Here is a 13,328-nt window from a genome sequence, read left to right on the forward strand (position 1 = left end):
ATCAAGGAGGCCCGTTGCAAGACAAAATGTCTGCCCCTATATAACATGCTCTCTTTTCCCGGTATAATTGAAATATATGCTGTTATCATGGTCGACCTAGTATATATATCTATTGTATTATTTTTTTTACTTGTCCTGAATATGCATGCAGTTTTTCGTCTCTTAATGTCCGGCAACAACAATCAATTAGTCAATTAATCAAAGGTGTTTAAAATTATAATTTTTCTTGTATTTATAAATGTTGAAAACTATTTTTCGATTCAGATGTTCAATTAACCGTCCACTCCCTATTGACATTGACGTCTTTTAACCAAGTTGAGGCTTTGACTGCCAAGGTTCAAATAATGAGCCTCACCAGAAATAAAATTCCCTACTGTCGATTGATTGATAGTTGGTTGCTTAACGTCCGGTGGCAAATTTTTCATGCATATTTAACGTGCAGCAAGCGTGGAATTCTCTCTACAGGAGGCATCGGCTTTAACGTCCCCACTCTGATCGGAAGTGACTGCGTAATTGTACATCCCGCACAGCCAAACGGACTCCCCACTTTGACAATGGTTTAGATGCCGGTCGGAACAAGACCAATAGTGACCATATTTCTATTCCCCGGTTACCCTTGAGGGTTTACTGGCGAGGCGAGCACGCTACCATAAGACCAAAGAGACAGTTACGAATATGGAATATACATATACATGTACATGTATTAATCAAAACATTTGCAACAAGAATATTTGGCCTTATGACACCGTTCCCCTTCACATGATCATATGTCCATGTTCAGTGCACAACTTAATCCTTGTCAAACTCTAATTTGGTATTTAATTTTAAACGTTCTATATTTCGAACCCAACGGAAGAACGGATGGATGCACAGACCAGTAAATATAATATCCCCTTGCTATCATAAGTTGCTCATAAAACTAAAATGATCATCCTACTTAACAAAATTTCAATCAAATATTCCGTTTTTTATACGTATTTGCATAATTTAAACGCAAAACATTTTAGAAATACAATTTAAGAGCAATGACATTAAATTACGAATACGTTTGTACGGAATCCATGCATCATTATAATTAAAGACAAGAAGTAAAAACAATAATTGATTCAGTAAAGTGCAATCATATTTTTTCTTGGAGATGCGTCCTCATAAATTCCATTTGATAAAATTCTACGGAAAGGTGACAAAGTATTATCAGAAAGATGCACCAGTGATCTGAATTTCTACCTCTGACAAAAGTATCTTGAAATAAATTATAGAAGTATGCTAAAAAAAAAAAAGAACAATCAATTCGTGTACAACTTTTACATTCCGGCGTGTTTGAAACTCTTGTTTTAATCTTATAACTTATAAATCAAAATGAGAATATCGTCTCGCTTCAGATTCCATTTTTTTTTTTATTTTTTCAAACTTAATTTTGATTTAGTAGCTTTAAGAATTCGCCGTTTGAGAGATAGATATATGGGTCAAGTGAAATGACAAAGTAATGATCGGTGCATTTGATTACCGGTACCTGAATTAATTATTCCCTTGAAAGGTTGTTGTCAATAAAATCATCCCAAATTTAATAACAAAATATGTAAAGAATTCAAATAGCAGATCGTGCTAATTTTTAAATAGCATCTATTCGACCAAATATGTGTTTTCTACGAGCCAAAAATTTATGCAGTCTATGCTCCCCTCCGTCATCCTTCTATGCACTAGGCCGAGATACGGTCAGATAGGTTGGTTATATCGAGTAATGTCATTTTATTGGAAATCTCCATTACTAGTTGTTATTGGCTTTAAATTAGCTTTCAGTAAATGCAGAGGACTCAAAGATTTATTTTTGTTTCGATCTGATGAGTCAAGCCTTTTTTAATAGATTTTTATAGTTTGTATCTATGTTGTGCTGCTACACTACTATTTGGGGTTAGGGAGAGGGTTGGGGGTCTTCAAACATGTTTAAATCCGCCATATTATGTATGTGCCTGCTCCTAGTCAGGAGCTTGTAATTCAGTGGTTGTCGTTTGTTGCTGAATATCATGTTTGTTTTTCATATATTGTGATGTACATATAAATCAGGCCGTCGGCTTTTTCATTTGGATAGTTTAACATTTGTCATGTCGGGGACTTTATAGCTTGATATGCAGTATGGGTTATCCTCGTTGTTGTACGATGACCTATAGTTGTTATCTGCTACGTCATTTGATCGCCATTGGAAAGTTGTCTCATTGGCAATCATCACTTGTAAATGAATTTTAGTCTTAAACGGTCATTTTGATTTTAAAAATATCTGAAAAGTGTGAACAATAACTTATTAAGTCAGTATTTCAATCAATTTTCCGACTTATTGATTAGGGAAAATTAAGCTCTGTTCAGACAATTAATTCGCTTGCAGTTAATTCAGTACTGTTCAGACAATTCGTTTGCAATCAATTCAGCACTGTTCAGTAGCTTTGTAGACAATTCAGGATGACGTTAATGTGTATAGGTATATAACAATTATTTAAGAGGCAATAATGTTTTAGGCTCCCGTCAAATATTGATTGCTAAGTTGTCGGCTAGACGTCATTGTTTTTTTTTTATTGCGTTTTGTCTCATTTAGATATTTCTAATAACCTTTTCTTCTTTAGTGTGGACAATGGTCAAATGCGATGGTTGTCTGCATGGTAAATTTTGACTGCTTCATACCGATAAATCAAAAGGCTTATAACGCAATGTAAAATTCTTTACCAATATGTCAAATTCGTCGAAAATATTTTATTAGTCGAAAATGACAGAAATATAAGTTTTGCGCTTTTAACAAATTTTTTTTCCAAATAATCGTCAAATAATATGTCAGATAAGGTATTTTTTGGAAAAACGGAAAAGAACAGTTATGGTGAGTCTTTCCGAATATACATGCTATTTCATTTAGGTAAAATAAGACAAATGTACTCAAGCCTCAAACATACATATCTTTAATTTGGAAACGACCATATTTTCATTTTTTAACGACAAATATCTGTTTGTTTATTTAACTATTTTTCATACATAAGATAATAAAATCTTAATTGGAATTTAAAATCTTTCAAACATATTGACTAAATCTGACCAAAATAATTCAGTAGTTTTGTTAATAAGTATATTTCACATTGACAATAACAAATTATGGTAATCTAAAGTTTTTGAGAATAAATTGAATTAAGAACATTTTGACAAATGTTTCGGCATTGGGAATTATGGGTTACCAGTGTTGAAAATCTAAGTAGAAGATATAATATAGATTTGGCTGCTGGATCCCAATTTTTGTCATATTAAACTATTATGTCTGTGTGGGTTGCTCACTCAATTTTGTCAACAACTAAAACAACGGAACTATAAACAACTGTCATGCATGTGGAAGGTTATGCTAGCTATACAACCAGGTTAAACCCACCCTTTTCTTCGGAAAATGCTATTAATATAGATTAACAAGTGTCATATTTTTACCTTCAACTCTCTTTGATTGGAGGCAAATAATTAAAAATGTATTCTCCTCCCTATTGGTTTCTGATAAAGGATTCATCTTTTCAATAAAACGCGTGTCTTGCAGACAGTAATTATGACAAGATTTTGATTTCAAGTATTCGAAAACATCTCTCCGTTTCTCTCTAGAATTTACACCTTGACAGTTGTATGAGAAAAATTTTAATGTATCCTTAGTCATTTAAATAGCTGGATATAGAAAAACATCCATTTATAAATTTCATTTCTCTGATTACACTTTGACTCATACAACTGTCTATTTATAAATCTAACTTCATGCATAAATAAATCTTGGTAAAACACTGTGCAAACATAAAAGTTGTAATAAATAAAAAAAGTAAGAGTTAAAAAAGTCACGATTGTCATATTATGACATTTTTTGTCTTTCTTGAACAATTAAAAACAAGTTTTGGATTACCTGTTTCCAAAGAAAAGGGTTAGGTGGAAAAAAAACCCAACAAATTTATACCCACTAAACTTAATTTCAACACTCAAAGGGAGATAATCCAAATCCAAACATATTATCTCTCCTTAATTGTAGGATTGAAGAACATTTGTTTTAGTCAGTATAGCAATTGTAAATATGCCTAATGTGACCTTCCAGGTATTATAGATCGAACATTATAAAATGTGTGAGTTTTGTTTTGTTCAATATTTTGCAGTCCAATTTGTCTTACTGAGGTTCTTTTCGTTGTTATTCTTATCAGTTTTCTTAGTTTTATTGTACAAATAAACAGGGCAAATAAAAGTTTACCTTATATTTTCTCCCTTCTTCTATGGTTTACTATATATATATATATATATATATATATAAGAATTAGAGCAAACACAAAGTTCCATTCATTATATAAGTAACTATACGAATGCTGTAAAGTTAATGAAATTATTGTTGCCTTTTAATTTAATTTCATATGTATATATAATCAGTCTTAATAGCTAGAGATGTGTTTGTCATTATATAAAAGTGCACTTTTTTGCTTTTTACTTGTTTCTTTTATTGTCGCACACATACATGTAAGTGTACAATGTATGTATAAATTCTTTTTAAATTGTTTTGGTAGCATTTTTATGCTTATTTTTTCAGTCTTGTTTTGAACGTTATATAATTAGAGTAGTAAGTCCTAGCTGTTTTACATCTTTAACATTCTTTTTTGGTTTTTTTATTGTTCTCTTAATGAACATGTATTATGAGAGTTCAAAATGTTTGCATTATACATGAAGGCATATACGGGGGAAACAAACGATATGTACTACAATAACAAAATAAAAAGTGGACCAAATAAGCAAAGCAACAAGAAAATCAATTAAGTAATTAAAGTAGCATGCATTTTCATATAAATGAATATATATCTAATATATAAGCAATGCAAACATGACACAACGTTGGTTCATGTCTGTCATTTTTGTTTTTCGCAAAATGTTTTGTTATGAATTAGGCCTTTAGTTTTCTCAATTAAATTGTTTCATATTTTCCATGTCGGTGCCTTTTATAAACGACTATACGGTATTGGTTTTCCACATTGCTGAAGGCCGTACAGTTGGCTATAATGGCTTACATCAACTTCATTTGAACTTTGGTGGATAGTTGTCTCATTGGAAAACTTAACACATCTCCTTATTTTTATAAAGTAAATGTAGGAAGCATCAAATATACTATTCGCAATTGAAAACCACCTTAAGTTTATTTTAAATGACAAGTTATGATAGTCTTTTCTTTTTTGACATAAAAGTAAGATAAAGCGCAATATCAATATAAAAGTCTATTTTTGTTTTATATTCATTCATCACACTACATATCTACACATACTATACAATCACTATACCCGATTTTTAATTAGATTTCCAAAATCATCAAAATGTTTGTCAACAAGCATCTCAAATTAGCCGTCAGCAATAAGTAAACCTAGATGTAGATTACTGTGTGTGGATTTATGGATTTATGTTTTTCTAAAACTGAATAACAAAAAAAAAATGTATCTGAAATACTAGATCAACTTTATAGAACTTTGCCCAATTCTGAACGAAAAACGGATTATCGCTCTTGTCAACAGATATTTTCAATTGTTCGTCAAAAATTGTAAAATTGATATCTTATTACGATATGGATTTTTTTACTGACATATTGTAAACTGTAGGTTTTGATGGAAATTTCGGTGGGAAGTGGTTTTATTCGTTATCTACGGCAGCGATAAAAAAAGATCACAAACAAACACATTCAAATGCTTTTCTTGAATTGATGCCGATCCTTGTGGCAGCTGTTTTAATGAGGTGTATCATTGCTAATAAAAATGGTGTTATCTTGATCTGCAAAAAAAGTCTACTTTCGAGATTATAAAGAAAAGCACAGATCAAAATCTTTATATATCATGCAACTAAGAAGGACATGAACATGGTGTGCATGAACAAACAATTTCTTTTTTCAGTACAAAACACGTAATAGGTTAATAAAACGTTTTTAATGATGCCTTTTCTCAGTTTCAGTTACATCGATTCAGAACACTAGAATCGGATGCACACCCTTTTAAGGACCCGAGTCCAAACATTGGGTTTAATCAAACTACCAAACAATTACGGACAAGTCAATATCTAAAATGACTTAGAACATGGATGATTTTGGGATCATACAAGTTAAGGAAATCATCCCTTCGAAAATTTAGCAGACGCTATCACGAGTAAGTTGACTATTATGGAATATCTGTTCACAGATGACAACGAATATGTTCCAATTGTCGTTACCACAATCGAGTCCTCTTTTCCTCGAATGTGATCTACTGTATCATACTTATCATCAGGTGTGGACTTACATGAGCAACCCATCGGGCACCACGTGTGGAGCAGGATCTACTTACCTATCCTGAACACTCCCGGTGTTGATGGGGTTCGTGTTGTTCAGTCCTCAGTGTTCTATATTTTGTTTTGTAAACTGTTGTTTGTCTTTAAATAGTTTTTTACCATGGCATTATCAGATTTTTTTCGACTAATGACTTTGAATGACCCTTTGGTATGTTTCGACTCACTCTTAGAGATTTAAATGTTAAATGATATGACATTTACGAATAACCTGGCCGCATTATCGGAAGAAACATTTATTTATTCTGTTTTCCATTGTCAAAAAGTTCTTCAACTAAATTATTCTGTCATTAAAGTCCACCTTTGTGGAATAAGATATATAACTATTTGAAGGCAAAATGTAAAGATCTTTAAGTATTTTGTGACGACAAACCATGTCCTAGGCTTCAATTGATTTTAATATTTGGCAAATGATCTAAAAATTAGAAAAAAAACAGACAAAGCTTACCTATCATTTATGATATTCTCTAAAAAATTGTTACAAAATTACAAACGGGAGAGTTGTTAGAGTTCATTGACGACTTGTTAGAAACATCATGTGATTTCTTTCTGTGGGTTCCTCCGATGCGGCAAACTAACTGTTGTCAAATCAGAACAATTAAAACCTGCTATTAATTTATTATATCAGACTTTCATTAACAGATTATATTACTAACATACACTTAAAACAGTCAAAACTAATCCATTTCGTTAAAGTATATTCAGCTACACAAAAGGAATAGTCTTAGTTCGTATCTAGTCTTAAAAAGTAAAATCACAAAAAAACTGAACTCCGTGGAAAATTCAATCGGAAAGTCCATAATCACATGGCAAAATCAAATGACCAAACACATCAACCGAATGGACAACAACTGTCATATTCCTGACTTGGTACAGGCATTTTCAAAATGTAGAAAATGGTGGATTGAACCTGGTTTTATAGCGCTAAACCTCTCACTTGTACGACAGTCTCATCAAATTCCGTTATATTTACAACTATGCGTGAACAGACATAATAAATAAAATAGTCAAAATATGGGTACAGCAGTCATCACTGTGTTACAATATCAAAACAAACAATCATTTACAAAAAGCACAAAAGCATTTATCAAATTAAAAACCACATTCATTGCTTCGCGTGTCTGACGTCAGAAAATGTAAACGTCACTTAAGAAGATATTTTGTCGTTCAATGTTTATTCAAAACAATTTCATAATTTCACATGGGGAATGTTGGTATACAGGGTTAAAAAATCAAAAGTTATGTTAGAATTAATTTCAGAAATAGACCGAGATTTAAAATTGTCCAGAAGTTCTTTAGAATTTTTAAGAATCCACATATGGTTAATACCACTACGTGAGTAAAATAAATTTGTCGTTTGTCGTTCAAAGTATTTTCAAATTTATAATATAACAATAACATAATGACATATAATAGAACAATAACATAATGACGGGATCTTTTAAAGTACAGAGTCACGTTATAAGAACCAAAGAAACACAAAAAGTCGCATATACAAAACACACCAGCAAAAATGAAAGATAATACAAACACATTGACGGATGTATAAGTAATATCAAATGGATATCACAGAAAACAAACCAAACAGTAAAAGTAATATTAATAATAGAACAAAGACAAATGAAAGAACAATATAAAACGTTGTTAAGATGATAAACAACGTCAGTACGCAGAATGTATATTTCAAGACCATCATGTATTATTTGTGAAGTTGGTCTTGGTACCTTCCGATGAACATTTTTAGAAAAAGGACGAGACGTTCTTTGACATACCCCTGGTTCATCAACTTCCTGCTCAGACACTGGTGACGTTTTACAAAGTCTGTGTAGGAGCTGCAAACTCTTGAATATCGAATAAGTTGGGAAATGTATATCCCATATGCAGGTGAAGTTTGTATATTGCTACTAAGGTGGGGGAAATTTATAATTTTAAAATTAAAAATCGTCTCGTTCGACATATATTCTGGTACTGAGATGACTGTGTATGTCAAATTCGAGATATAAGTCTAAAAATGAGGCGGAGGAAGCCGTGTCTGTTGTTTCTTTAATTTCTAGTTCTCGGGGATATATTAATGGAACCCAATCAGAAAAGTTCGGATTGTTAACTGAAAGAAGATCATCAATATATCTAAAAGTGAAATTAAATAATCTGGCTTCTTTGATCTTCTTGTTTTTGACAAGTGTCTGAAGGAACTCCGATTCATATGAAAATGAAAGAGTCTTAGATTGTATGTACTCTAAAAGATCTTTGGAATTTTTTAGTATCCACATCTAATTCACGCCACCTCTAGAATAGGCAGTGTCACAATAACTTTGAAGCCCGGCTTTGATTGCTGATAAAATTGATGTTAATGATTTAGAAAGAGGTTTCGTGGAGCACTTGGAAGACCCAGCAATATACTGTTGTTTGTAGGGACACTTATGTAGTTTAGGTATCCAATACCGTGACGGAAGATTCAGTTCTTCATCTTTGGTTGAAATTCCAAAGGAACATAGCACAGACCTATGATTATCTAGGATTTCCTCTTCAGAAAGTGTTGTGGGGGTATATGTTGGGTTTCCAAGTGAATTGTCAATACCTAATACATACTTCTAAGTATCGACATGATATAGGACCATAAGTGTTTATTACATATGTAGTTTAAATATATAGTATACATTATTTGCTAGCACAATATACATGATAATTGTTTGTGGGTAGATAATGACAATTGAAGACACATAGTTTGGAAAGTAGCTCGTTACTACAGGAAGCTAGCTAAGGTAACCATCACTATTGGTTGGATACTCTTGCAAAGGAACAGGATGCCAGCTGAGGCAACCATTGCTATTAGTTGAATACTGTCGCAAAAGAAAACAAAAACTTCAGGAACAACACTCGAAGCCTCAACATAAAATTTAATTGAACTTGGCAGTATTTGTGAAACACAGTAAGTAAGTATTTAATCTCGTCAGATCATCGACAGAAACTGAGTATCGAGTGTATCACGCATGTGGCCATATGCTGTCCAAGTTTAAACAGGCGGGTTGCTAAGGCATTCCCAACAAGTAATGCTGCAAAACACTAGGTTTGGTTATTATAATTTGGGGCGTAAACCTTACATTTTATGACGAGCAGAGCGAGGCAAAACAAATTTCAAAGCGTTACCGATATAAGTTGGGAAGTTCTGGGTATTTGTTTTGCTTAATAATTTATCTGTTATGCCTGGCAAAAGCGTCCAAATATGGTCTGACAACAGCCATTTCAAATTAATGCGAACATTTCCCATAGAGTAATTGCTGGAAATATATTTACCCTACCTGCCAAAAAATATCAAAAAGTATGTATTCTCTTGTGGATACTAGTTAATAATCTGTATGTGATACTTTGTTTTTAAATAAAGTTTCATAATTAGCAATATGCATCAGCGGGTACCAGAGAGGGAAGAAAGACTGATCGGTCCATTTTCATTTCAAATATTACAATATTCATATTTTTAGGAACAGGTAAGCATGTCTATGCCACTCCTGAACAGTGAAATACGAAAGATTTGTAGTTAACAATTAACAAATGTGTATAACACTAATAAATCTTGTCTCTACTATATCTAAGATTGACTTTTTGCAAATGTTCTCCTAATACTTTAGATTATAAGCAAACAATATATAAACGGGACTGAATAAGTGGTAGCAGAATGGTTGTTGTAGGTCGGGAACATCGCAACAATGATGTTATATCTTCTTATAGATAACAGCTACGTTGTTATAAAACTCAATTTTCGATTCCTGTTTATGGTACATTAGGGAGTGACCTCTTTTATTTGTCTTAGGCGGAGCGCTGTATTTTTTTTTTTTTTTGGTCTTTAAAATTAGATTATAGCAAAAATTCCCAAACAGAAACTTCTTGTTTTCTTTCTCTACGATCAAAGAAATTTCTTCACAGTTGAGAAATAGATTTTTATTAAGAATAAAAAAACTGTCAACCCTCCCTTACAGTTACATGGTCGCTCACTTTATTCTACAATACTTAATGAATAGTATACTGTGGTTGGTTTTAGGTTCAAGAACAAGAACAAGAACTATTAGATACTGGATAACGAACTAGATATAACTTCGCCCAGTGAGCCCTACGAAGAATGTAAGTGGGTGACAGTGTCCAACTAACAGCTATGGCTACCTTAGATAGCTTCATATTGTAACGAGTAACTATCAAAATTATTAGCCGTTTTCATTTCTTAGTTCAAGTTGGTTGTCAAATAAAGGCAACAGTAGTATACCGCTGTTCGAAACTCATAAATCGATAGAGATAAAAAAAAATCCGGGTTACAAACTAAAACTGAGGGAAACGCATCAAATATAAGAGGAGAACAACGACACAACAAAAACACAACAGTAAAATGTAACACACACAGAAACGAGCTATAATATAACAATGGCCATTTTTCTAACTTGGTACAGGACATTTTAAGAAAAAAATGGTGGGTTGAACCTGGTTTTGTGGCAATGTTAAATATAACATTAAAATGACAACATTACATGAAAGGATTACAATACAAATAAATGGGAGAACATATAGGACAAAGAAACACACGAATAATAGCTAACAAAAGGCACCAGGTTTAAAATCCAACACGCCAGACGTGCGTATCGTCCACACAAGACTAACCAGTGACGCTCAGATGAAAAATGTTTGAAAGCTAAAACAAGTACAAAGCTGAAGAGCACCGAGGACCAAAACTTCTAAAAAGTTGCGCCCAACACGGCCAGGGTTTTCTGCCTGGGACAAGAACATCCTTATTATTTAGAATAATTTATAATTTTGCAAACAGTAAATTTTATAAAATGACTATATAATAGATATACATGATAAAACCGAAGTGGGGACTAACTACAGAATAAAATCGGATACATTACATAAAACAATTTAATCCAACACAATAAAATACACAGCCGAGTTAGCCAAAGCCTCAACGCACAAAGTGACGTCACATTTGACATTCTAAGAAAAAACACACAAAGTGACTTCACATTTGAATTTGTCAGCTTGTTTGTATCTGCAATGTCCTGGTTTTCTTTGTTTATTTCAGTTTTACAACTTACAATCAAGATAGGTAAAGGGGGATTGAAATGGGGATGGAGCGCACTTCACACTTGTTTCTATGGTTCAGATAGGTAAGAGTGGAGATTTGTAGGCATTTAAAACCGGTTAAATCCTAACAAATGTTGGCTCGACCAGTTAGTTTCAATCAGGTGCAGACTTTTATTCTAGTACCAATCCAAAAGTGGCAAATAGCTGAAGATACAAAATAAAATACAATTTTACAATGTGTCAAATGATTATTAAAGTGAATAAATCATTTGGTATGGAGCAACGACGTTGTCTGGAATTTTGCAATTAAATGCCCCCAATAAGGCGTAGTCCAGAATGTAGCAGTGCATTACTACCAATATAAAAATAGTTAAATTTCTACTAAAACTTGAGTTAACAATTAAATACATCACTGGCAATGGGAAGGCATTGAATATGATATTTTAAAAGTTACTAACGATTTGGTAAGCCACAAATTGTGACACAAAAAGAATTTTTGAAACAGTCCTCCTTTGCCAAGTGATGTGACGTGGCATTGTCATTTACAAAAGACAGATATGAGCCTGCAGTAACAATAAAAATATAACGGTAAAGTGTAGATTTAACCCCGGATAATATAAATTGATCGTGAATACGAATAAATAACTTATGTACACAAATTAACACAGTTGTTTGTTGTTGCATGTGTGTGGGTCTTTGAGAAAATATGACAAAACTAAAGTAATGCCTATTGATCAATTACGTAAAAGTGTGACTTGTGGTTTTAAAACGCAAATCAATGAAAGGAGAAACAAAATTAACACTTATATGTAAATACACACACGCACAACAACAACAGCTATCGTTGAAAATAGTCCATTTCTGACAACTTGAAATATATTCTAAGAGCAGCGACACCAGTTGGCAACACACCAATTTGGCGTCATTGTGAGTTCCAATTACTCCAAAGTCTCCAACGTGTGATCTTGTCAGTAGTGATGCTGACTGTCCAGATTTATTATTAGTTACATGCGAAAGAACTTGGTCAGTATATTATTACAAAATGTCGACTGATACAGTGCAAACAAACGACAGATAAAAATACTAGTCAAGTTGCCGTAAATGGTAGACTGATGTTTTGTTTATCTTTAAACTGATGGCAGTGATTCTGTATAGTCGATAAAAACCGATTGCGTAAGCATTTTAAATGAATTGGGTCGGCATTAGTCAGCTTTCCTGGCTAAATGCATGTTAGTAAAAAAACGCCGTCAACACAACATAACCGTCCATAAACTCATAATACAAGTTAAATAAGTTTGTATTTCATCTTGTCATATATAAGGTTCCTTATGGATTAAATTTTCTACTATGTATGTCCTACTTAATCTACCTTAATCCTATAAACCAAATATCATGTCAAACATTTTGCCTTAATTTATAAGCCAGACATGCACTTAGAATTACACCATTTTGATACGTTAAGTGTTGAAATATCGCCATAAATAAGCTGTAGTATTGCTTTATCAAGTAATACATATGTCTTATTCAATTTCCCTTAATTTACATAAGAATCAACATCATGTAAAATAACATGCCTTAAATCTATAAGACAGAACGCTATTTGGGATAACTTAATTTTAGTGCTGTATAATTTGATACATTGCCATAAATAAGTCGTCTTCTTCCATTGTAGGGCACTTTAAAGAGAGGCAAAAAATACCAAAGGGACATTCATACTCATAATTTGAAAATAAATTGACAATGCCAGGGCAAAAAACGAAAAACGAAAAACGACGAAGAGACAAAAAACAGTGCACAAAACACAACATAGGAAATAAATGACTGAACAACCCAAACCTCACCAAAAACAGGGTTTGATTTCAGGTGTTCTGGAAGGTAAGCAAATCCTGCTCCACGTGTGGAACCCGTCGTGTTGATCGTGT

The 13,328-nt window shown here is 32.8% G+C and overlaps 1 long non-coding RNA gene across 1 annotated transcript; it reads left to right on the top strand.

Moving 5' to 3' along the window:
- Positions 1 to 5,405: 5,405 nt before the first annotated feature.
- Positions 5,406 to 12,831, top strand: LOC127727179 (uncharacterized). The gene is made up of 4 exons (XR_007993817.1): positions 5,406 to 6,161; positions 9,040 to 9,268; positions 10,376 to 10,455; positions 11,405 to 12,831. It is a non-coding gene; the product is annotated as an uncharacterized LOC127727179 (long non-coding RNA).
- The last annotated feature ends 497 nt before the right edge of the window (positions 12,832 to 13,328 follow it).

This window comes from Mytilus californianus, unplaced genomic scaffold (genome assembly GCF_021869535.1).
Source record: "Mytilus californianus isolate M0D057914Y unplaced genomic scaffold, xbMytCali1.0.p SCAF_19, whole genome shotgun sequence".
In the NCBI taxonomy this organism is placed as follows: Eukaryota; Metazoa; Mollusca; class Bivalvia; order Mytilida; family Mytilidae; genus Mytilus; species Mytilus californianus.